General features: G+C 54.1%; 1 protein-coding gene across 1 annotated transcript in view; it reads left to right on the top strand.

Annotated features, from left to right (window-relative positions):
• Positions 1–23,347, top strand: part of SRRM4 (serine/arginine repetitive matrix 4) — an 83,224-nt gene that overhangs the window by 8,199 nt on the left and 51,678 nt on the right. Inside the window, exons 3-9 of the mRNA XM_080559138.1 lie at positions 309–6,741; positions 6,829–6,952; positions 7,254–7,476; positions 9,596–9,738; positions 10,795–12,029; positions 16,859–17,147; positions 21,409–21,591. The gene's annotated coding sequence lies outside the window, so the exon portion shown is untranslated. The remainder of the gene's footprint in view (positions 1–308; positions 6,742–6,828; positions 6,953–7,253; positions 7,477–9,595; positions 9,739–10,794; positions 12,030–16,858; positions 17,148–21,408; positions 21,592–23,347) is intronic.

Raw genomic sequence — 23,347 nt, 5'->3', positions numbered from 1 at the left:
GAGATGTGCCATGTCCTAAACTCGGGATAATTTAGGGTCTCCTGTTTTTTTCCCAACCAGTTGCCTGTGTGTGCGCCTTCGTGGAGCAATTTAGCCATGGGGTAGGCAGCAGAAAGCAGCATCCCAAAGAGGTGCACTGGCAGGGGAGTAGAAAAGGAGAGATCGCAGTGAGATGCAGGCAGTGAGGAAGACACAAGCTCTGTGCGTTTGCCAACTGAAGAGCTGGAAGGAACCAAGCTCAGGGTGCTGAAAGCTTTCCCTTCTGTTTCTTTCTCTGATGTCTGTTTTCTGCTCTCACGCTGTGCTAGCTGCTCTGCGCCAGATTCAGAGGTCATGGGGGAAAGGAGAAGATGCAAGTTCAGCACAACGGGAAGGGGACTTGGAGCATTCTTCACTTAAAAACCTCAAACGCTGTGAGTGCTGCTTATTTGCTGATCAAGGATGTGCACGAATAAAGCGTGCTGTGGGAGACAGTCGCTTGCTCAGGTTCAAGAAACGGGTGAGCAGTGAAATGGGGTTTGACCTAGGCTCCAGCCTTGCCTCTTAACTCTTGGCTCGTGCCTCGTGTTTGGCAGCAGGGGGGAGGCAGCAGAAGGGTGCCCTGATGTCCCCCTTCTGCAGCTTTGCCTTCTGTGCTCCCCTGTCTGCTTCCCTGCTGCTGCTGCCTCGTGAAAGACCATATGATTAATTATACTGCTCACAGCCTCTGAAAATTTATTTAGGGTTTTATGTTTGCTGCTTCTGCTGCTTACACAATGGCAAATCTGCTGTGGCTGCGTCCCAAGCAGGTGGCAGCTAATAGGTCAATAAACTGAATTGCACTATTAGAGCTGTCAAGCTAGGCTGCTGCAATTCAGGCAGGTAGAGGGGAAAGCTGTCATGCTACGGAGAAGCCGAGACAGATCTGTTTTAGAAGAAACGTCTGGCTACGCTGGTTTGCAAGAAATTGGTCACTTCCCTGATAAAGTGATTAAAGCACTTCCACTGCTTTAATAGATCAATTTTTCCGCTGTAGGAAGTCTTAAGCTTTCCTCTCCCTGCCTCCACTGCTGTCCTAAAAATTAGTCTAATAGAACCTGTTCATCTCTGCAAGCTTTGGAAAGTATTTTCCTTAATGACTTTCATTGGCTTTTTTGAGGGGGGGTTGTGCAGAAAAGGGGGGCTGGAGAGATGGTCAGCTGAGAGAAATGAAGAGCAACAAAAAAGCCCCCTGAAAGTGTTGCTAAAGGTGAGCAAAAGCCAGCCCAACTTGAAATAGCTAGCAGTCACCCAGGCAGATTCAGAAATCACCTCTGCCTTTGAGCATCTTGCTTCTCAGTGCTTCTGTCAAAGGATTGGAGATAGCATGGCGTGAGCAGGTAAAACACCCTTGCACCTGCTGTTCAGAAGAAGAAAATAAGGCAGGGCTATGGCAGAGGCAGGTGTGAGCCCCACATCTCGCAGCGGGTCTTGCCTGGGGGGAAGCAGGCTTGTTTCTAACTCCTGCTGATTCCTGTGCTGTGGAAACAAGGTGCCGGGGGCCTGGTGGAGGAAAGTGGTGTGAAGCGGGCAACTTTCCACGTGGAAAGGGAGTGGGAGCCGCGTTTCTGCATGGCTGTGCCAGCAAAAAGATGGATTTGTTTTGCTCCATGCAGTGCTGTGTGTGCTACCCCCACGTGTAAGGTGGGGCTGGATTCAGCAACTTGCTCTGGGATGCTGCAGGGCTGGGTCAGCAGGGCGCTTCACCTACGCAGACACCACCATCCCCTTCTGGTGCTGGGGCTGCTGCATCTCCTGGGCGATGTACTGCTGATGTGCCACGCTGTCTGTGCTGCCCTCACAGGCTCCACGTACAGTGCCTCCAGCAGACCACATCCTCACTGGAAAGGCAATTCAGAGAGCCTGCTTTCTGTTTCCTGCCCCTTAATGCCCTCCCGTTAGGTTTTAGTGCTTCTGCAGAGATGGTTTGGATGAATTGAAGCACGTTGGATTTATTCCATAAAGCCTTGTAGGTAGCTTATGCTGGCTGTCACCTCTCCGTGCACGGTGAGCAGTGCGGCTTAAGGAATCATCACTGGTGCAGTTTTCTTTGCTGCCAGTCCTGCCTGATGCAGCTGTTCCCTCCAGGATGGCCAAGCGCAGTGAGTAAGCCGGATCCCTCCACACGTGTACAGAGTGCTGCTCTTCTGGAGAGAGCAGAGCTCGTGCTCAGGAGCCGCTTGCCAGGTTCACAACGGCACACGCTCAAAATACACGTGGCTGGTTTAAAAGCAAACAAACAAAAAAACAACACATGGAATTAAGAGATCTCACGCAGTCAGTGTTGGAGTACTTGTGTTTTTCACTGCTTTGGGGAATGGGGTCCAAGTTCTTCTCCCCATTTTGGAGGGGTAGAAATTCATTTTAATTTTGAGCCGAGAGTCTTGTTGGTCTTTCCCTGGCCTGAGGCTGGGCCTTCAAGCTGGATATCAACTATTGCAAAATTCAGCATTGAAACAGCGACTTGATGGACTAGAACTTGACTGAGCACAAAATTGCTTTCCTGAGCTGTGTCCCCTCCAGGCAAGATCTTCTGGTGTTTGGAGCTGCTCGTGCTGGAGGTGGGTGCATGTCCCAAGCCACAAGGGGACACCGCTGCGGTCAGCCGTGTGGTTTGCAAGCTCCTGGAGGTGCAGATCACAGCCAGCTTCTCGGGGAGCTCTGACAATCTCCCACAGCTCTCTGAGGAGGAATAATCTCCTCGAGCCCCGTCTCCACGATTTGCACAAGCTGATTTCTATCTGGCATGTCTGGTGGCATTGCTGAGCTGTTCACAGTCACCCAGGCCCTGTAGCTACAGCCTTGTCCGTGCCTTGTGCAAAAGAACTTTTTGCTTACAGCATCTGATGGAAGCAAGTCAGATACTAACGGCTGTAACTGCTGTGTTAGCTCTTGCTGAAGGACAGAAACGGTCGGATCTGGCTGTTCCCAATGGAGAACCCCCCCCCCTTTGCCACCACCTCAAGGCAAAGGGGGTCTGTGGAGCCTGTCAGGGGTGCAGGAGGCCTCTGGGGAGCAGAGGGGACCCTGAGCTCTCAGCTCCTGCAGCAGCAGGGCATTCGTGCTGCCTGCCCTCCTGGGGGCAGAGCAGTCAGGCGGCTGAGGAGCGTGGCACAGGGACCGCCGCTGCTGCAGGCTGGAGGAGAGAAGGGCCCCGAACAGGCAGTGATGAGAGCAGAAAGCTGCATAATGGCTCCCTTTTGAGGCCACAGGGCCTGGGTAAAGAAAGTGACTTTTAAAGGAATAAAGGAGACTTCCTTTTGGGTCAAGTGCTCTGGAAATGAATGGTTTTGAGATGAAAGCCTTTCTGCTCAGCTAACGCAGATTCACTTTGCCTAAAGGGAAGTCTGCGTTGTGCTGGGGTATTTTTCCCTCTGGAGGCATTGTGATTGCTTTTGAGGATGGGGTTTCAGTATACAAAGGAGAAGAAAGCTGAGAGGAAAACAGTGCTTTTAAAAGTATCAGGGGTTCCAGCGGTCCGTTGCAATTTGTCAGCATGTCTCTCTTGCTTGTAAAAGGCCCCGTCGGGTGCAGGGATTGTTCCTCCTTTTTCCTTCGTGACTTGCTCCTTCCCTCTGGCACCTTGATCAATCAACTCTGGACTTCTTTTTTCCTTTCTGGGACAACCTTTTTGCATCAAGGGCTGCTCGGCAGACTAGCAGCAGCTTGGCATCTGGTGCTCCTTGTGAGTCGGTGCTTCACTCGGATGCTCCCTGACCTCAGCAAAGCTGTCCTGGAGGTCACTTGTTGTGCCTGAGCTGTACCCAGGGCATGAGCTGTCCAAAAGAGGTACGGAATGAACTCTCTCCTGATCAGTTTGATCAGAGGAGTCTCTTTTGAAAACATGTCATACCCCACGGACTCAAGGTACGCAAAGCCTGTTTTAGCTATTGGAAGCATGAGGTTGTCTCACTTCTCTGCTCTGTGCTAGTGTCTCTTCCCTTGCCCTGCAGGGATGAGGTGTCTCTGCTGCTCCTTAGTGTGAAATGCTGTAAACCCCAGGCATTGATTTCTCAATCAAAAGTGGCTGTTTGCTCCTTGGTCTGTGGCTTTAATGCCTGCAAATACATCTTTCGCTCCCTAACGGTTTGCTTTAAGATTTTGAAATTGACTGTAGTGCTTCAGAGGTTTTGGAAGTGAACAGATTCAGTTAAACCAATATTGTTTGTGCTGGCTTACAAGTGAGTTCTGAACCAGACGGAAGCCTGGGTCACGGTGGCTCTCGGGTCTCAGGGGGACCTTTGTCTGTGTCCGGCCGTGGTGTGAGGCTGCATTGCTCTGCTGGGCTTTGGGAAGCTGGGGGTCTTCCTGTATCAAGAGTGAATCTGGTTCAGCAGGTCAGTGGTCCCTGGGCACCTGGCTGACATTGCAGCATGTCCCGTCAACAGATAGCAGAAAACCACACCACCACCACGTTCCCATCCGTACTTCTCATACTTTGATAGCAATCACAACGTTCACTCTGTTTTCAAAGCACTGTACTCGAGCTGTTCCTGAAGTGCTGTATAGGTAGATGCAAGCCTTGCTGCTGGAATGGAGCTGCTTCTGCGGAGGAACACAGCAGCTTAAGCTGGAAGGAATTACTGCTTCCCACGGCTGCTGCTCTGCAGAGATCACTGGTCCTGACCTCAGCTGGGAGACTGCTGCAGTTCCTACCTCGGCCCTGCCTGCAACATCGTCTGGGGTCAAACTGCTGCCACCACTCAACCTCAGGTTTCCCCTGGCTTAAAGGAGGGTGGATGAATGGAAAACCCTTGCCAAAGACCAGAACTGGTGTTGCTCGCCTGGACGGGAGCAGGGCCTGGCTGGGAGCAGGAGCTCTGCAGCCCTGGGAGGTACTGAGGGATGTCAGCGTTAGGAGCGGAGTGGAGCAAAGGCAGAGGGTGAAATGCAGGTGACTCCTGGCGCTAATTGCGTGCAGCGCATCAATCTGGGGAGAAGCCGAAGGAAGCATATCAAGGATGTCTCAGTTATTCAAGTGAGAAATCAAATTAAACTTTGCATCAAATAGTAGAGCTGTTCTGTGCTAGGAGTTCTGTCAGATTCATTAAAGGTTTAACCTACCAGCCCCCCAGGAGTTAGTGAAGAGAAACAACAATGCTCTATCGGGGGGCTGTTTTCCTGCTTACCTGGATGCGTTAATGATACGGGTAGAGGAAGAGAGGATTATTGATTTTAACCCTCGAGATACATGTGTGTGGAGGGGGAATGAGGACACCGACTCCGCAACAATGCTTGTTCTGTGTGCACAGACAGCGAGCTGGGGTACGTGTCCAGGCACCTGCCCTGAGGGGTGCTTGGTGAGGGCTGGGGGTGAAAGCCCCAGCAAGCTGGAGGTGTTGGAAGATGCTCCTGTTCCCGGTTACCTGCCTCTTGGACTCCCATTAACAGGCTGGAAGGTGAAGTCACTTTGGGTACCCTGGGGTGTCTGGGAGTAACCTGGAAGAGATGGAAATACCAGTACCACACAGCAGCATGGGTCCAGATTTGCTTTGTAGTGGGCACGAGTCCACTCTTGCTCCAGGGAGAAAAAAAAAAAAAGAGATCTGGACAACACATTGCTCCCTCCGCGGGGACAGATTGTCTGGGGGCTGGATGGAGTGCAGACTTGGCACGAGAGAGCCTGGAGCTAGGACGAAGTTGCCAGCACAGTGGCAGAGGAGTCTGCTGGGAACGTGGGATCCACGGCGTGCTGCAGGACTTCAGCTGCAGAACGATTTCCCAAAGCGTCGCACCAGAGGCTCTGCAAATTCCCAGGTGACCGAAGCATGCTCGTGCCTGCTTCTCGCCAGAGTTGTGAGGCTCTCCAAAGAGCTGGTAGCCCTCAGGAGGAGAGGAACACTGAGCTTCATGCGCTGTAAATGCTGAATGCCAAAGTCATCTCTGGCTAAAGTGCTAAGGCCCAGCCTTGACTAACGCTGTCTGATTTTTTCATAATCCCTGATGCGTGTTGTGCATTGCCCTAGAAGCACTCAAGTGCTAGTTTGACATTTAAAAGCCATTTACAATACTGCTGCTGTGATGGCAGTAGAAATTAGTCTGACCCCAGGATGTAAAAATCCTGGTTTTTGGAGCAGGGCAGCCTGATCCAGCACGAGTGAGTCTCCTCAGGTTTCTTGCCTGCTGCTAGCTCTGTATTAGGGCTTTCCAGCCAAGTAAATGTCTTCCTTCTCTCCTTTTCTGTTGACTCATAAGATCTTTTTTTTATGAATTTGAGGTGCTAACCCTCAGTTGGGCAACACAGATTAATTTCCAAGGTGCAATTTATTTCCAGAGTGTTCCTATTCCCAGCAGTGAGTGCTGGTAATTGCCATGGTTTGCTTTCCAGCCTAGGATTGAGAGGCTTGAGAGCCCGTGAACGTGGCTGCCAGGCGGGCAGTGCTGTCTCCAGGGTGCATTTTGTCACCTGGGAATCCGAGGAGCTCACCCAGGAGCTGACTCTGACCCAGGCACCGAAGCTTTTGCCTAAAGCAGTCCTTGTCTTAGGGGGTGGGAGCGGGTCAAGGAGTGGGAGTGCCTGGCTGTGTCCGTTCCCTCTTCTGTATTAACCCAACCGTCCTGTAATGCCTTTTGCTGTCTCTGTTCTTAGACCAGCTCATTTGCCCCCAGTGGGACAGAGGCATCCTCATCCTCCTCCGGTGTTCCTGCAAGGCTGAACGAGGCCTGTGTGTGCGTGCCTGGAGGCAGGGCTGCAGAAAATCAACGGGGCCAAAAGAAAATTGGGTACTATATGCTTGTCCTTCGAGCTGCCAGCACAAGGGATGGCATCTTTGCAGCGTGATGGCTCAAGGCTATTTTTTTTTCTTCCAGCATGAGCTGTTGCTAAGAGCTCTGGAGGTGCTGTACTGAAGCTTTGCTGATGTGCTGATCCCTGCGACCAATTCCTCTGAAGCAGGCTGCACCGTCAACCTGGAGACAGCTCCTCCAGGGTGAGGTGGGCATCGGAGCAGAGCTGTCCCCGCTCGCTCTGTAATCATCAGTCCTCAGCTGTCAGGGGCTCGTATGCATGCTTGGAGAGCGTCTAGACAAAGACAGGAGAGGCTTTAACTGCTGCAGTCGCCTGTCCTATTTTATCTCCATTTATGACAACCTGTGACTGCTGGGGCTGGATAGTGGCAAGGAGAGGAGAGAAGGCTCCTGTGTTTTGGGGATGGAGAAGCTCTCCTGTCAGCCCCCTTGCTTTTGCCCGTTTCCTGCAGCCATGCAATGCTGACGGACTGTCTCTTGTCATCTAGATCAGCTGCACCTTTAGGAGAGTCTCCAGATGGCTCTTCGGGGAGAAAAGTTAGAGACTGATCAACGTCCAAAAAAAGTATCTCATCGGGTGGCAAAACACCGGCTTCACCTTGTTGTGCCTCCCAAGGACAACTTGAAAAGGGCAAAGTGGAGCTGCCCACGTTCCCCTTGTGCGGGGCTCAGAAGACTGCTCACGAGCTCTGGTGGCAGCGTGACCTCAGGGTGAGTGAGGACCTGTGATGAGATCCTTGTCTTGGTTGGCCTCCAGAGGCACTGCTGTAACCCTGACATTGCATGCAGAGCTGGATAATATAAAATACATAATATATTAATAGCAAAATAGCCCTGTTTTGTCTTTTGGCGGGCCCTGGCTCCCTGACCACATACCTAGCCCAGCCTGCTAATACAGCAGTTGTTCAAAACGGTGGATTTAGCCGGCGTCTCCAGTTGAGCTTGATCTATAATGCCTGTTTGTAGGCACTGGAAGTATTCAGTGCTCCCATGAGCTGGTGGTGTGTTCAGGCTGGATTTATTAGCCATCTGGCATTCTGCTGGGCCATTTGTTACTGAGGCTCCTGCAGGAAGAGCCTCTGAGGCCGTAGTGTCCTCCAGGCCGTAGGGAATTCAGGCTAATTTCTGGGAGCTCACAGACCGCTGAGTAGGGAGCCAGGTGCATTTGTGTGGGTGGGAGTCCTGGCTTTTCCAGTGCCTGAAAGCAGAGAGCTTGGACTCCTGCCTGCCTGTTGTGTGGTTCCTCTGGAATGGGAGGGGAGAGCCGTTGCTCTGGTCCAGGTATCCACGGAGAAACACGACCTGCTTCTGCCCAGGCTGAGTGTGCCAGGATGCTCCCCGAGGGGCTTCTGGTTTCCTTCCTTAAGCCTGATCTCCTCCTCCTCCATTTGGCGATGCCTCGTGATGCAGGGCACCGCTGGCTTTTCTTTCTGTGGCTGTCCTGTGGAGCAGGAATCGAGCCCTGGAGCGCTGCCTGGCCCTTGCAGGGCTTGTGCTCAGAGATCAGGCTGGGCAGCTCCAGAAATGGAAATTCAGCTGCAGTGGGGAGCTGAGGGGCAAGGGAGGTGCTGACTTCTTTGCTGCTGACCTCCGCTGTCAGGAGGAGAATAGTGTTCTGGCTGTGGCTTGTGTTCTTCCTGGCTTAGCACGGGCAAGGCACTGGCAGGAAAAAGGAATGCAATTTCCACAGCTTGCGCCGAGATCTTATTATGCATTTCCCTAAAGTGAAAGGGGGAGGGAACATCCCAAGCATTTTGGAGCTGAGGCACTGCAGGCACTGTGCCTTCTATCCTGTGCAAATGGGGGCAGTGGAGCTGAGCAATGCCCGCACCAGCTGGTGATGGTGAATGTGGCTGGCCCTATGGGTAGGGGGGTTATGGGTGCAGCTGGGTGCTCCCAAGCTCACAGGTTGTTTACAGACCAGGTCTGTATTGTTTCTTAGGTAGGGACCTACCATCACTCCCTTCTCACTGTCTCTTCTTCTCCAGCCCCTTTCTGGAGGGTTGCACGGTCCCAGCCTCACCTGATCCCACAGCTTGCAGCTGAGCTGTGTCCTGAGCCCAGTCCCCGTTGCTTCTCTGAGGCCTGAGAGCTGATTTCAGGCTGCAGAATCCTCTGAAATCACCTGGGGTGAACTGCACGAAATCACAGTCAAGAGCTGGCCTTCTGGCTGCCATCAAGGGGCATGCAGCCCGCTCGAGTGCGGGGAGGTTTCCCTAGCGAAAGGCTGGTCAGTGGTCACAGTGCTGCTGCTTCTGAACACCGTGATAGGGAGCCTAGCTTTATAGATGGGTGGCTAATGAAAATCCTCCTCTGAAGACCATTGTGCTTTGCAGGAATAAGTACTTCCACTGTTAGGGTTGGTTTTCCAATCTCTAAGCACTGTGTTCTTCAGCAGCTTAAGCTATGTGCATAATAAAGCCTGTAATTGAGGCAGGCACTTAGGATAACAGGGGAGCACAAGACTGGAATAAACTGAAACTTGAGGAGCAACTGGGCTGGTCCCTAATGGTGCTGAGCTGTTCCCCACCTCACGGTGGGCCTCCTTCCAGCTGCTGGGAAGTCCAGGCTCTGGGCTTAGCTAACGAGCGAGGGCTGAGCGTGTGATTAGTGTTTTACAGCAGCCTCCCCGTGGCCTCGTTACGGGGTCAGGCATTGTGAATGTCGGTCTGATCTGAAACGATTACAGTGCCTGGAAATCATTAGCACTTGCCATGCCAGGAGCGCAAGTCTGTCGCTTCTGCTTCCCTGCTGATGGACGTACGGGCGCGTGGGGAAGCAGATTTCACGTGTGCTTTGTGTGACTTCACATATACTTTTGTCCCTGCAGAGCTCTCCAGGATGCGCAGTCCGGGGGTTTATGCCCAAGCCTGTCCCGTGCTTGGCTAACGGCCTCGCTTCGTCGCAGGATACTGAGCAGAGCTGCTGGGGCGTGCTAGCCTGGGGGAAGCCACGGAGCCACTGGGTGCCCAGGTAAGGAATGGAGCTGGGATGTGCCGTGGGGACCGGCTGGAAGGGAAAGGGAACAAACTGCTATGGCCACTAGCCTGCGTCAGGCCGCTGGGAACGTGGCTGAAATGAGCCCTGGGAGCGCCCCCCTTGCTGCGTTCCTGCCCTCGGGTGCAGCGCTGTGTCCTGATGGAAGGAGGGAGCCCTTCTTGCCCCCCTAGAAGGGATCGGCGCTGGCTGGGGGATGTTGCCCCATCCTGTTGGGTCCCCAAGGTGAGATAAAAGCACGCGTTCAGCAGGACCTGCTGCTGCCAAGTCCCTGCCCTGCTCTCGTCCCCGGCCCGCTAAGACATGTGAATGAAGCCAGGGGGGTGTAGCGAAGCCAGGAAACCCGCCATGCTTTTAGGAAATAGCACACTCTGGAAACTGTCCCACTTTCTGGAGAAGTCTGGGCTCCTGACAGAAGCATGCTTTAGATAAATTGCTTTCGTTGGCTTGTTTGATATTATTCGTGTCTTTACATACGTCAGGAGGGAGGGGGATGCATAATGTTAGGGGGGCTATGTGTTCGCTTCGCTGCCTGGTGAGCTCTGGAGCCCACCTCCCTCAGCATCCTGCTCCCAAGGGATACGAGGCTGGGCAATGAGCCTGCTCCACCTCAGGGAGACCAGCCCTGGCCCCCAGCCTGCCCTCGTCACAGAGGGGATGGCGAAGGCGTTTTCCCTGGCAGCAGGCAGCGCATGGCCCCGAACATCCCCTCTCTGCTCAGCCCTAATCCAATTCAGCCCCCGTCCTCCACTTCTCCCCTGCAAGGCTGCGGGCGTGAGAGGCCGGCTGCTTTGTTTGGGGCTGCACAGATTAGCTCTCCCCTCGGGAGCAGCTTGCTCAGCTTGCACTCGAGATAACGGGGCCGTGTCCTCCCGGCTGTCGGACTCCTCAGCAGCTGCCGGAGCTGTGATTAGCCTCAATTTATGCAGGCTGTTAAACAAACACCTGCAAGCTTCGGGGGCAGAGAAGCCAAGTCATTTTTGTAAGCAGCTAGGCACGTATTGAACTGAGAACGCCGTCCTTTTCTTGCAGGGCTCTCGGAGCTTCCAGACATCTCTAGTTCCCGTGACACTTGTAGGGCTACGAGCCAGAGAGAACGCTGGGCACTGTGGTGACTCTTAATATTGTGTGATGTTCTCACAGTACTGGGTTGATTGCGGTGGGGACGAGCACAGTTGTGACTTCTGGGGCTGCTGCAATAGCCGACAATTTCTAACCTTGTTCTGCTCTTATTGCTTTCTCTGATGTTTGCTGTTCTCTGTAGCTTACCCCTAATCCCCAGCAAAAGCCCTGCCATTATTGCCAGCAGTGTGATAGGTAACGTAGCAGGGGCACCGCGATGTCAAGATCTATTGAAGTGTTAATAAAAGGGCTTACTGTGGAGAAAAGGAAATCCTGCACCTCCAGAGACCTTGCTGAAGCATCTCATCTAATTAACCTCGGAGGTGATCGCTTACAGCAGTGTTGCGTGCTAGCAAAGAGCCCAAAAATAGTCTCCATCCAAACGCAGCAAGAAGCCACACGGCTCCCCCTCTTTGTAAAGCCTGGCAAGGCCTGCTGCTGAGAGGGGCTAGAACAGAGCACGTTTGAACTATTATTACCTGCACAGAAGCGTGACTGAAACTGCTGGAACATTGTTCTGGGTCCCATATGGGCATGGATGCATGTGCTTGTACCACGGGTACACAGAGCGCCGGAAAAGAGGTTTTGAATTGCACCCACGGGCTCCCAGTTTGGAAAGAACTGCTAGCCTCTGCCCTTTACCCAGAGCAGGCGCTGCCAAAGGGCTGCTTTTAACAAACCAGCAGCTCCCAGTCCCTGCTGACACCTGTGGTGGTTTGGGAATGGTGCAACAGAGCTGGCCGCTAGCTCCAGAGCCAGCTGGCGGGTGCTGCAGGAGCTGCTGCCTCACCCGAGGGGGCTGCAGGGTTGCATCCCCTGCTCCAGCAGGGAAGTGTCTCCTGGGGGGATCCCCGAGCGCCGTAGCAAAGGCTGAAGGGTTTTCTTTGCGGGTGGCAGCGCCCTGGCAGCGTGCCTGCCTCCTGAGCTGCACCCTGCTGCGTTGCACGCTTGTGTGGGGGAGGCGGATGGATTTCTTCCTCCCCAGCTATTTCCTTCAGGTCCTAAGGGGATTCTTTCAATGAATTCATCTGCTTTCTCTTTCTTCACAGGTATCTGGAGAAATCCCGTGCTTCCAGATAAGGACACGCCACACTTACAGTTGCCTACCACCTTTAACACATCCTCTTCTGCATGGTCACGTGAAGGTAAGATCTGCAGCAACCAAATCTCCTGCTGTTCTCTTCCATCCTCCGCTCTTTGTTTCCACCATGCTCCAGGATGTTCTTTCTGCTGTATATTTTTGCAGTCAGTTTACTAAGCCTTTTTCCTATAAAGGGGAAAAAGGAAAAAGAAAGCTCCACAATTTATCATGCATACAAACAGCGGGCAGCAGAGCTCAAACCTCTGGCTCCGTGGCCCCTTTAGCAAATAACCTAGCAGAGAGGAGGCAGGTGCCTGTCCTCACCGCTGACTGTCCCATCTGGGAAGACAGAACTGCTTCTCAGGGGAGCTGTGAAGAGGTATGAAACGGAAGGAGACTTCCCAATTCTTGCATTACCAATAACTCAATTAGCTGCCCTTTGCAGCGCCGGGATTTTCTGAGCCTTTTGTACTGAACTGTCTGCCATCAGCCCCGGTCCTCAGCAGGGATTTCGGCGCTGGGCTGGGCAAAAGGACCCGTGCAGTCACCCACCCTGCTCTGCTTGGGTCTCGTTTCCCAGCCAGGGCTGGAGGTGCAGACCGGGAGCATGAGTCGGCGCTGGCACTCTCCTGCTGAGGAGCAGAACCCCCAGCATCGGTGGCAAGGCTCGGTGAGCCGGTGGCTTGGATAGATAGCGGGGTTGGGTGAGTTTTGGAGGAGGAGAGCATCTCCTGACCATCTGTTAGTAAGGGCGAGGCTGCCTGAGCAAACAGCTGCCTGTTATTTGCTGTGCAGTAGCTCTCCTCCTACCCCACACTTATAGTAGGGGGGGAACAACGTCACTCGTGTTCACCAGGATGCAAAGAAAAGAATTAGTTCTGCACAGCATCTGAAAAAAAGAGAGTGGCGAGCCTGCAATCAGCGGGTGGTTTTGCCCAAAGAGGGCAGTGCCGTGCCACGTTCCTCCCCAGCCTTTCTCTCTTCCTAGAAAGTGGCTCCCCCAGCCCTGGCTGTGCTCTGCTCTTCCAGAGAAGGGCTCTCTTCTCTGTAGAGCTCGGTGGAAACAGTGAGCATCAAAGATTTCTTAAGGGAAAATCATCGTGGCTCATGATGAGGCAATTTTATTTTATTTTTTTTCTGTGTAGTAATTACTTTAAAAAACAGACAAACCATCTTGCAAGTAAGCATCACTAAAATGCCTGGTCTGTCTTCTGACAAACTGCTTTTCTCACCAGCTTAGGCAAAAGCACACATTCCTAATGCTGCCCAACTTTAAGTCAGATGCGCTCCTATTTACATTTCTCTTGCCTTGCTGCCTTGACTCATCGTCTGTAATGATGGCTGCAGGCTTTTCTCTCTGCGGGGAGATATTTTCCACCCCGCCCCTTCCAGCTCCACGGGAGATGTGTTGGTCCCCCTTTCTGTCTCCCGTAGCTTTCCCTTTGCACCCGCTCTCGAGCTGTTTCTGCAGAGAAATGCGTCTGCAGCGTTTCCCGTGAGATGGGGCTCGCTCCCTGCCCCGCTGACAGTGGTGCCGTGGGGGGCACTGGCACAACCCTGGCCCCGCGGGCAGGTCCTGCTGTGGCTGTAGGTCCGTCCCCAGATCATGGCCATCGTGCTCCAAGCAGGGAGCGAGGGGGAAGGGGTCGGCTGCCCCCTCTGCCACTGGCGTCTCGGGTCTCAGTTGTGGCTTGCCTCAGAGAGCAGGATCCGGCCCCGTGACTGCTGATCGCTTGCTGCCCGAGTGGGAAGCGCGTGCTGCGGAGAGCTGTTGTGGGAGGGGAGCAGGGGCTTCCAGGCTGCTGCTGCTCCGCTCCGTGGGAGGGAACACTTCAAATAGCAATTAGCTGATGTTGCCTTTTCCAGAGAAACAGCCCTTGCTGTGCTGGACAGTGGGCTGAAGGAGACAAACAGGGCTTTCTCCAGGGGTTAAAAGCTCTAATTCTGGTTAGATATATTTATGGAGGCTTTTTTCCTCTTAGAGAAGGAAGATTAAAAAGGCTCTGACTCCTTTAAATAGACTTGTGTTTCCTTAACCAGCTAGGAGCTCAATTAGGAGCGCTCGCTGTTCCTTTCCACCTAGCGAGGACGGCTGTCGTGGTGCTCGTGACACAGGGAGTGCAATGCTGCCAGCTTTAACTCTTAGCTTCCTTCCAGGGGTACCTGGAGTATCTAGAAACCTGCCCTCGCGATAGCAGCACAGGGGCTGAAAACAAAGGGTCTGTTTTCCCTTGACAGCTGTCAGAAGGACGAAGTTACTTTTGCTGCTTGCTGGTTTGTATTATTCTATTAGCCAAAGCATCGCAGCATAAAAGATAATTTAGTGTGGGTTAATGCAGCACAGTGCAAAACTCATTACCGAGCCAGAGCCACGTTCTCCTGCCACCCCCTGCCTGCTGTAATCCCTCAGTGTGCTGAATGTCCCTGCTCTGCTCCCGGGGCACAAACCGGGGCACGGGGGCAGCTGTGGGCCTTAAACAACGTCTGACAGCGGCTTTCAATGAGTTTAGAGCTGTCGCTGTGTGGGAATGAACGCGGAGCTCCTTTCCCCGTGCCTGCTGCTGGGGTGGAGCGAGCTGCGGGGCTGCTGAAATCCAAGAGGACAGCTCCTGCTGCCCGCCGGGGTGAGCCCCAGGCTGCCCTGCCTGCGCGCTTTCCGCAGTCTGACCATGTTAGGAAGCCGCAGCAGCCAGGCGCGAGGTGTAGCTGGTGCTCGGGAGGTCTCCAGCTTTCTGCAAGCAGCCCCGGAGGGGCAGGGGCTGTCTGGTCCAGCAGGTCAGTGGATAACATCCCCTCCAAGAGCGCTTCAGAGGGCTCTGAGCATCGCTGGCTGAACGTCAGCGCTGGCATCGTTGCTTCCTGCTGCCTTCAGTGGCTCTCGGTGCCGACGTGAGCAAATACCGCTGCTGCTCGCATTTAACGTGGGAGGGCAGGAGCATCTGTCCCCTCCTGCTTTCCTGTTAGCGTGCTGCTATGAAGGCACAGAGCCATCTGCCCGCAGAGGTTGGGTTCTGTAATATCTGCTAACCCAAGAAGAGAGAACACCACTACAGGAAGGCAGCCGGAGTGACATGGGATGTGAGATCCTCCTTCTCCGAATTTGCTGAAATAGGAATTTCCTGTGTGTTCCTTTCGCATTGACCAGAGGGAAACCAACCCACACAGTACCAAATCTCCTGACAAACCCTTTTCAGAGCTGCTGAAGAGACTCACAATGGGGTGATGGTCCTGTGCGGCTCCTTTTGGGATGTTTCCTCGTCGTCTTAAAGTAGTCATCATTGCCACCTAGGGTCTTGCTTTCACCTCTAGTGCCAAGTTCATGCTGCTTTTGCTAAGCACTTTTATTCCTGAGGACATCGGTGTGATACAGCTGGTTCAGAAAGGGTTTTACGGAGCACAATCGTTTACTATGAGCCAGCATTTGCGGAGTAATTCTGTACAAGTAATTAGCTGGGTCACTGGTGCTTGCCTTGGGATCTGTCCAGGGAATCCCAGAACTGCTCAGAGCTGAGAAGTACCTGCAGCTTGCTGGCCTGCCCAGTGTTATGGTGACAGCCTGGCCTGGCCCACCAGGAAGTAGCCCTGGCCCTTTGGCATGCCCCTTCTCATGACTTCATCTAAATGCTGCTCTCCCTCCTTTATCAAAACCAGCGCAGTGCTAAGGATCTGAGTGCCCAGGGTGCACCCCCCGTCACAAATCCGGTGATATTAAGTCCAGGAGCATCGCATTCTGGATGTTTATAGGGGAAGCAGCTTTCTTCCTTCACCCTTTAACTTTTTTTGTTCCTTCATTGTGTTAACCAATAAGTCGCTTAAGCTGTATGTCAGTCCCTGTTCTTGCTTACTACAGACGAAGCTGGCTTGTCAGCACTTTCTGCCTCCTTCCTTTTCCCATCGGCTTCGGAGAGCTCGGGTAGAGCTGCTACATGTTGGGTCTGCAGCAGCATTTTGATTACCTCTCATACACTACCACTGTCGACACAGACTGACCCATCCGGCAGTTCAGTGAGTATATTGCTCTTGACAAGCTTTATTTGCCCTGGATAAGTCAGGTAGCATATCTCCAGTTGCAGGTAATAGGCAGTAACGTCCTCTCTGCATCTTCTTGGAAGATTTTTCCAGTCCCTGTTTCACCCAAAGGGCCTTCCTTGCCTCCACCACGGTAGGGTGCAGAAATGCCTCAACTAACTCTGAGCGAGGAAGCGTGGAGTCCAGAACAGCAGGGCTGCTTTAAGGGAGGCTCTTGCCCTGGCTAATCCCGTCTCAAAAAGCACGAATTATTATCTCAGGCTGCGGGACTTCTTCCCCAGATATGTTGGTCACCTTATCTTTGGTATCTGGGAGTCGCCCTGGCAGTGTATGGGCTGTTATCCTCTGTGGGGAGCAGAGACATCAGCCCCTGCTAAATGCCAGCTGACAGTGTACTTTGCTGCCTGCTTTGCTGCACAACGTTTTCCTAGATCTCTCTATGTCCCATGGATGATTTCGTGCCCCTCTTGGCAGGCTGTGATCCCTCCAGCACTGTGCGCAGCTGACTGTGGTGTTTCGGGGGTGGAGAGGAGCTGACAGAAGCTTTCTTGCACCTTCAGCTTTGACACACTTTGACACACTTTATTGGGTTACTGTGGCAAGGTGTTGGTAGCAGGAGCAGTTAGGGCACGTTTCCTGGGCACAACGAAAGGAGATGGAGATCTGAGCTTGGTTTGCACGCATGTTGTCCCTGGCTTTGGTGGGGGCACGAGCTGGCTCCGTGCAGCTGCTCTGCCTGGTTTAGTGGGCACGGCACGGGGTCCCTCCTCCTTGGAGGACATTCAGTGTTTTTTAAAGCCAAAACCGTCAGCACAGGTAGGCTCACACTTCCCATGAGCATCAACCTTTGTGTTCGCTTCCCAGGTTGCCAGCATGGGTGAAGAGCTCTGCTGGAGAGCAAGGAGGGAAGCTGCACGCAGTCACCTGCAAACACTGTAAAGAGCGTTCAAAGGTCCCCCTATCAACTGTAGCCCAGCTGCACCAAGAGACCCTGCTCCTGATGTCCTTGGCTCCTGCAGGCGCGCAAGAACCAGGCTGGCTGTGTGCTCCAGGTGGAGGAACAAAGGAGCCCTTCATCTGCTCCTGCAGAGCAGGCTGGTGGCCAGCCCGTGTGTGGTGCTTGGTTCCCTCTACTGCAGCAGGGAGGTGGGAGGTGAGTGACAAACCTGGCAAACCGACTGTGCTGTCCCCAGGGGTCAGCCTAGGGTGGAAAAATAATTGGGCAGGGGTCCCCAGCTGTACCTGCTGGGCTCGTACCTGCTTGGGAGGAGGTGCGGCTGCAACTGGGGAGAAGTGGGGAGGCGGTGGCTTTCCCAGAGTCCCTGTTCCCATGTCCCTGAATGAATGTGGGACCAGTGGGTTTGAAACCCAGCTCTGTAGCTTCGAGCCGTGCCGTGGCTCCTCGCAGCACTCCTGGTGTTATGAACAGCGGGAATGGGCTCTGCTGCTTCTGTTAGCAATCAGATTGCTGCTGCGGGTTTCTCCGTCAGCACGTGGGCTCGCTGGGCAGCCCTGGGGACACGCTGTGATTTAGGGTCCCTAAGAGAGAGGCGCTCCCATGAGACACGTTAAAGCCAGCTGCTTGATCAAGTGCTCCCTTGGGCTGCACACCCTCTGTGGTGCCCTTGGGCATAAAAGCCTGAATCCGGGCCCTTCCCTTGTCCTTCACAAGGTCTCCCTCTTTCCTGCATTTACACCCTTGCTTCCTCCTGCTGCAGCAGCATCCTGCTGTGTTGCTGTCTCAGCTGCGCTGCCTCCTGTCCGCCTGCTCTGCCCCTCTGCCAGGGCCCAGGCTGTGCGGGGGTGGCCTCCCCTCCGCTCCCTGCCCACCTTGCCATGCAGGAGAGCCCAAACGGGCCGTGCTGGTCATCCAATTTGTTTTGGTTCACGTTACAGTTGTGGATAAAGTTGCAGATATTTCTGTGCAGAGATAGGATCTTGCCAGCCAGCCCTTCTTTAATAAGATCCCAGGCATTCGAGGTGCCTGATTACCTTATCTCCCCTCTGCAGATGTACGCTACCCACCCCTCTCACCCTGAAAGCAAGCCAGCCTGGGAGAAAGCAGCAGCAACTCAGCCTTCTCCAGCCCTGCAGGCAAGTTGTAAGGCAGAAAGAACAGAGAGGGAAGCCGGCTTCCCACCCAGCCGCCCGCATGGAGCGGATGCTGTGAGCCATTTCTGCACAAGCTTCCTGTTTCCTCTCCCCTCTCCTCACGCTGGTGCTCATCCTTGCAGCTCCTTGCTGCAGGGTGGAGGCTGTGGCACGGCTGACTCATGCTGCTGGCGTGATGAGAGCCCCACGTGTGGGCTCCCTGCAGCACCTCTTCGCTCTCTGGCTTTGCTCTGGTAGAAGCTAAAACTCCATTTCTAGCTCATAAAACCTGCGCTTCTGCAGCTCTCAGGGCCTCCTGGAAGCTCTTCGGTGCGAAGATGCACGAGTGCTGGTGGCTGGGCTCAGGCAGGGGCTGGATCAGCCACGAGCAAACACTCACACACACACACACACACACTGGAGTGAGGGTTGTTTCATCAAATGGCCAAAAAGCTGCTGGTGGCCAGAGTGGCCACTGGGAGCAGACAATGTAGAAAAATAAGCGGACAATGGAAGTGGGGTGGGGAGCTGGAACAGCAGTTCCTCCAATACAGAGCCTGGGAAATGTGGAAATCGCAAAGGGAAGCGAAAAGATGTGAAGAGAAACTTCAGAGGGATTTCTAGCAGTGAGGAGGAGGGACTGAGTTTTAGAAAAGAAAAGAGAAAAAAGCCCTTGCAACGCGATTGGAATTGGAGAAGTAGAGCGCATGGTGTTATCTGGAGAAGGGCTGACGCCGTGCCCACGTGAAGGTGAACGTGCACCAATCTGTTCCCACTCCTGCAGCAGCCGAGGGTCGAGTCAGCAGCCTTCGGGAGGCGTGGGTGGCTCGGGGCAGGCAGGTGGCCTGGTTTCAGCTGGAATAGAGTTAATTTTCCTCCTAAAAATGGGTTAAACCACAACAGCAGGTTCCCTCGGCTCCTGCCCTGGGGCTGTGGAGGAGAGGAGCTCTGTGGGTCCCACATGCTGAATCCGGAGCTGCCGGGCAGCGCAGGCGATGAGCTGCTCTCCTGTCTTTTTGGAGAACGGTCGATGAAGGTTTCGTGGGAGGTTAGGTAATGATTGACCTCGCAGGAAAGGGGCCTTATTAAAACACGGGGGCAGCTTAGCTTGCAGACAGGTCAGTCTGTGTTGCAGGGGATGGTATTGCTGCTGTCAGGAATTTATACTTTGCTCCGGTCGGAAAGTCTTCGGCTCTGCCTTGTTGTGCCCCGGCTACAGACGTAGACCTGGATCTTGGCTGTTTTCCTGCGGGGCATCTCCCTCTCCATCGGCCAGCCTGAGCTCGTACCAGCACGGGGCTGGCTCCCAAAGCCCTCGTGGGTCTGCCTGCAGGTTTTTGGCCAGAACCACCGCATCCACCTGAACCAGAGGAGTCCCGAGCCCCCAGGACCCGCCGCCTGCGCGCAGCAGCTGCAGAGAGGAGAGGCAGGGCTCTCTGCGATGCTCTGAGCGATGCAGATGAACCCACACCTAATTGCTTTTAAAAATTTCCTGTTGCTATGACGACTCCACAAGCGAGATGCACTCAAGTGCTGTCTCTCCGCTCCCGGGTCTTGCATCGCCACCAGAAAGCCGTGTGTGTACCTATGTACGTACACACGTTTCTTTTCCAGCTTTCAAAGGTGGCTTATAATCCCCTTGGAGCGTGAGCAGAATCCCTTCTGAGCCAGGGAAGGGTTTACTTGAAAGGTCTCATAATAAGGTTAAGGAAAGGCCAGCGGGCGCTCACCCTGCTGCTGAGCACTTCAATAGCTAAATTTAGTCACTTGAGTCATTACTGAGTCAGCAAATTGGGGGCAGGAAATCTTGATTTCGCTCTTCCTCCTTTTTCATCAGCAATACACCCGAGGCAGGCTCTAGGACTGGTTTCTCTTCTAATCCAGCACGTTACCTGCCCGCGGTGCTATCCCCTGGAAGCCTGTCCAGAAGAAGAGCTCCTTTCTCCTCTGCTGCAGCCACCTGCCCTGACAAGGGGCCTGTCCTCAGGGAAGCAGTGTCGTTTCCTGTCGTTAGTGATCTGAGACGTGGAAAGCTGGGTCCAGTTGGCCTTGTCTCTTGTTGGGTAGTCACTGGTCTGGGCTGGGGGCAGGTAGTGCATCCCCTGGAGCTGCTTGGAGATGAGCGAAACCCCATCCAGCCGCTCTTCTTCCAGCTCTCCGTGCCTGGAGTGCCACAGCAGAGCTAGCAGCAACAGGAGAGCTCTGAAAACCCCTTGTGAGTGCTAAAATAAGCAGCAGCAGGAGATCCAGACTTTCCACAGCCATCCTGTGTGATGCCCAAGCCATGTCCAGGCTGGCCTGTCCCTGCGCTGTGCTGCTCGGCATGCGAGCTGACCAGGGCTCACCCAGCACGGACGTGACCTGGAAGGTAGGTGCCTGCAGCCGGCTGGCTCTTTCCACAGGAGCTGCAGGCTTCGAGGTCATCAGGAGACTGCGACAGGGCAAGATCAGAGCTCTGTGCCTGGTGGGACCCTGTCCTGGGCTGGAGCAGGACAGCAGGTTATCCACGGTGCTCGTCGGTGCCTCTGGAAAGCAAATCGTGGAAGTGGAGCCCCTGTTGCTAGCTGATGGTATCAGTTCGTATTAGGTCCCACTGAGTGCGTTTTACATAATTTGTTTCCCAGAATGAAGTGTTTTACAAATGCAGCATTTAATCACCTTGTAAAAAGGGATGAAAAAACTGCCTCCTCCCCCTGGGGCTAGCAAACAGCTAAAAGGGAATCTGGAAGAGAGAACCGTGTGTTCTCCCCACGGCGCTAGCTGGGCTGCAAAGCCCAGGCGGGCTGGTATTGGTGCCTGCAGACAGCAAGAGGTTGGCCAGGGGGGATTCAGGGGGTCAAAGAGAAGAGCCTGTGCTGAAAACAGAGTGTGATCCAAGTGGAGCTGCCCCCAGCTTCTTGCACGGGAGCTGGAGCTGTTCCCACCATTTCAGCATGCCGAGTCCCCTCTCGGGGGCTGCGATACCTTGCAGGGAGGAGGTAGCATGGGTGCTGTGAGTCCAAAGCTTCAAAGCTCTGTAACTGTCCCCAAAAAATAGCTCTTCCCTTGGGCTCTGGTGCTCCCCTCACTTCTGTTCCTGGTGTGGGCCCCCAAAACTTGCCAATAGAAGTACCTTCTCTTCCCCAACTGGGGGTGGAGATAAATAGCTGGCACCTGGAGATAAATCAGTGGCTTGCTGGACAGTGAAGGGCGAAGCGAGCAGTGGGTGCTCCGTGCCCTGCTTTGGATGACGGCGCGGGGACGCTGGGTGCTGGGCTGTGTGCTGCAGCCCGCGCGAGGCTGGTGAGCTGCCACTCTCACTGTCACTTCTGTTTTGTTCACAGCAAGCGGAGGATGAAAAATCAGAGTAATGGCCGAGGAGACGGTATCCACTTGACTTTTCTTGCCCACGGCGTGAGTGATTAATCTAGCGAAGGCACTGCAGCGGAGTGAGACCACAAGGTTACACAGCCCGAAGCCTACGTGCTCCAGGAGCTGGAGGATGCTGCTGGACCGGCAGCCGCAAGGTGCGTTCCTCCTCCCCTCGCCCTGCCCTGCCTTTGATCTGCTTCCAGGAGGGGAATTTTGTTCCCCGTTCCGAGCTGCTTCAACCCAGGCTGGCGGAGCAGCAGGAGCCCTGCTGTAACTAATGAGATGTTTGCTGCTCGCTGTCTGACACTGCGGTAGGTACTCTGTGCTGTCTGAGACCTGTGATGATAAACCAAGCCTCCCGGAGATGGAGTGGCTTCCCAGTGATACGGGACTGTTGTCCACTCACTCTTATCCGATAGGATCTCTCCTTCGAGCTCTCCTTAAGCCTCCTCTGTAGCGTATCGAGCCACTGAGGTCTGATCCTGCTGAGAAGCGGTGTAAACTGAGAGCAGATGTGCCTGCCAGCAGTCTGCTTCGGGGGCAGAGCGGCACCGGGGCCCGCGGTAGGGCTGCTGGACATTCATGGAGAGCGTCTGCACTTTGCACTGTGGCTCTGGCAGGTGCTGGAGGGACTTTCCTACAGACAAACGTGATTCCCCTCCTCGCTGCCCAAGGGCTGAGAACCCCCTGCGCAGAGCCAGCACTGCCCCTCCTCTGCCCGTAGCTGATGCCAAAGGTAACAAACAGCTTGGAAGGATGCTTTTCGCGCTAGCTGGTGGTGCCTGCTTATTAAAGGCCCCTGCACAGGAAAGGAAACACGATCTTGGCCTCCCTGCCTGGGAGCACGACCTTTCCGGGGCTTGGACGTGTGTTGCTGGTGGGGTTTCTGAGCAGTGCTGTGCCAGGGGAGATGTTCTCTGCAGACCTCGGCTTGAGACGCCGCGGAGGGTGGGCAGTGCAGTGCAGACTGATTAGGGGACGGGTGTCTGCCTCTCCCGTTATTTATTATGCTGTAAAAGCCAAGGTAATGTACATCAATAAATGCTGCGAAGGGCTTCATGCGTGTCAGCTGTGCATATTTTATGGAGCAGACACACTTTCAAGACAACAGGCTCTGTGAGTGAGAGGCTGGTGTGATTAATGCTGCAGCCTTCAGCTGGCTGCTCTTTCACTTTGCTGCAACGCAAAGTTGATTTCCCAGAGTGCTCCATAAATGTGTGTGTGGTGGCAGGGAGCTTGGGAGAGGGAAGGGGCCGGGAGAAAAGGCTCTGTGCCTCCTCTTTGGCAGGAGGCTGAGCAGTTCGGGAAGGCAGCGGGGTCCCTGGTGCTGTGCAGATGCCTGCTCCACGTGGTGCTGTGCTCAGCAGGCTGCGTGCCCTGAGCTCGCCATCCTGTGACTGCAAATGCCGTCCCCTGGGGAGGTGGGGAGCATCGTGGGGCTGTTTGCAGGAGGCGAGGAAGTAGGATGCACGGGTACCTCTGTGCACTTCGCTTCTGGCACCTCCTGAGCCTGCCAGGTGGCTTCAGCCACGTGCGGCAGTGTCAAAGGCACTGATGTGAGACGTTCCTCCACGTCCCGTGAGGTGTGCAGCCAGGTGAGAGGGGTTGATCCTACAAATCCTTATGCCCATGTGGCCCGCTCATGGGGAAAGCTTTGGCAGGTGGTGACAACGTAGACATCAAACTTGGCTGAATCAGGAGACACAAATCCTGGTGGCTGGGATTAGTGCAAGTAATTTGTTTTAGAGACAGTCAAATCCCTTTCCTGTAGGTACCTGCCTTTCACGGAAGATATTCTTCATCCAGGAGAATTGCTCTGGTTGAACGGATCCAGCCCCCTTGGGGAGACGGTCTCTGTAGCTGCTAATCACTGGGTTTCAGGATTTCTTTTTCCTAACACTTGTAGGTGAT

This window comes from Anser brachyrhynchus (genome assembly GCF_964034855.1).
Source record: "Anser brachyrhynchus genome assembly, chromosome: 17".
Classification (NCBI taxonomy): Eukaryota; Metazoa; Chordata; class Aves; order Anseriformes; family Anatidae; genus Anser; species Anser brachyrhynchus.
Note: the sequence above shows the minus strand (reverse complement) of the source record. Positions and strands in the feature narration are given on the sequence as shown.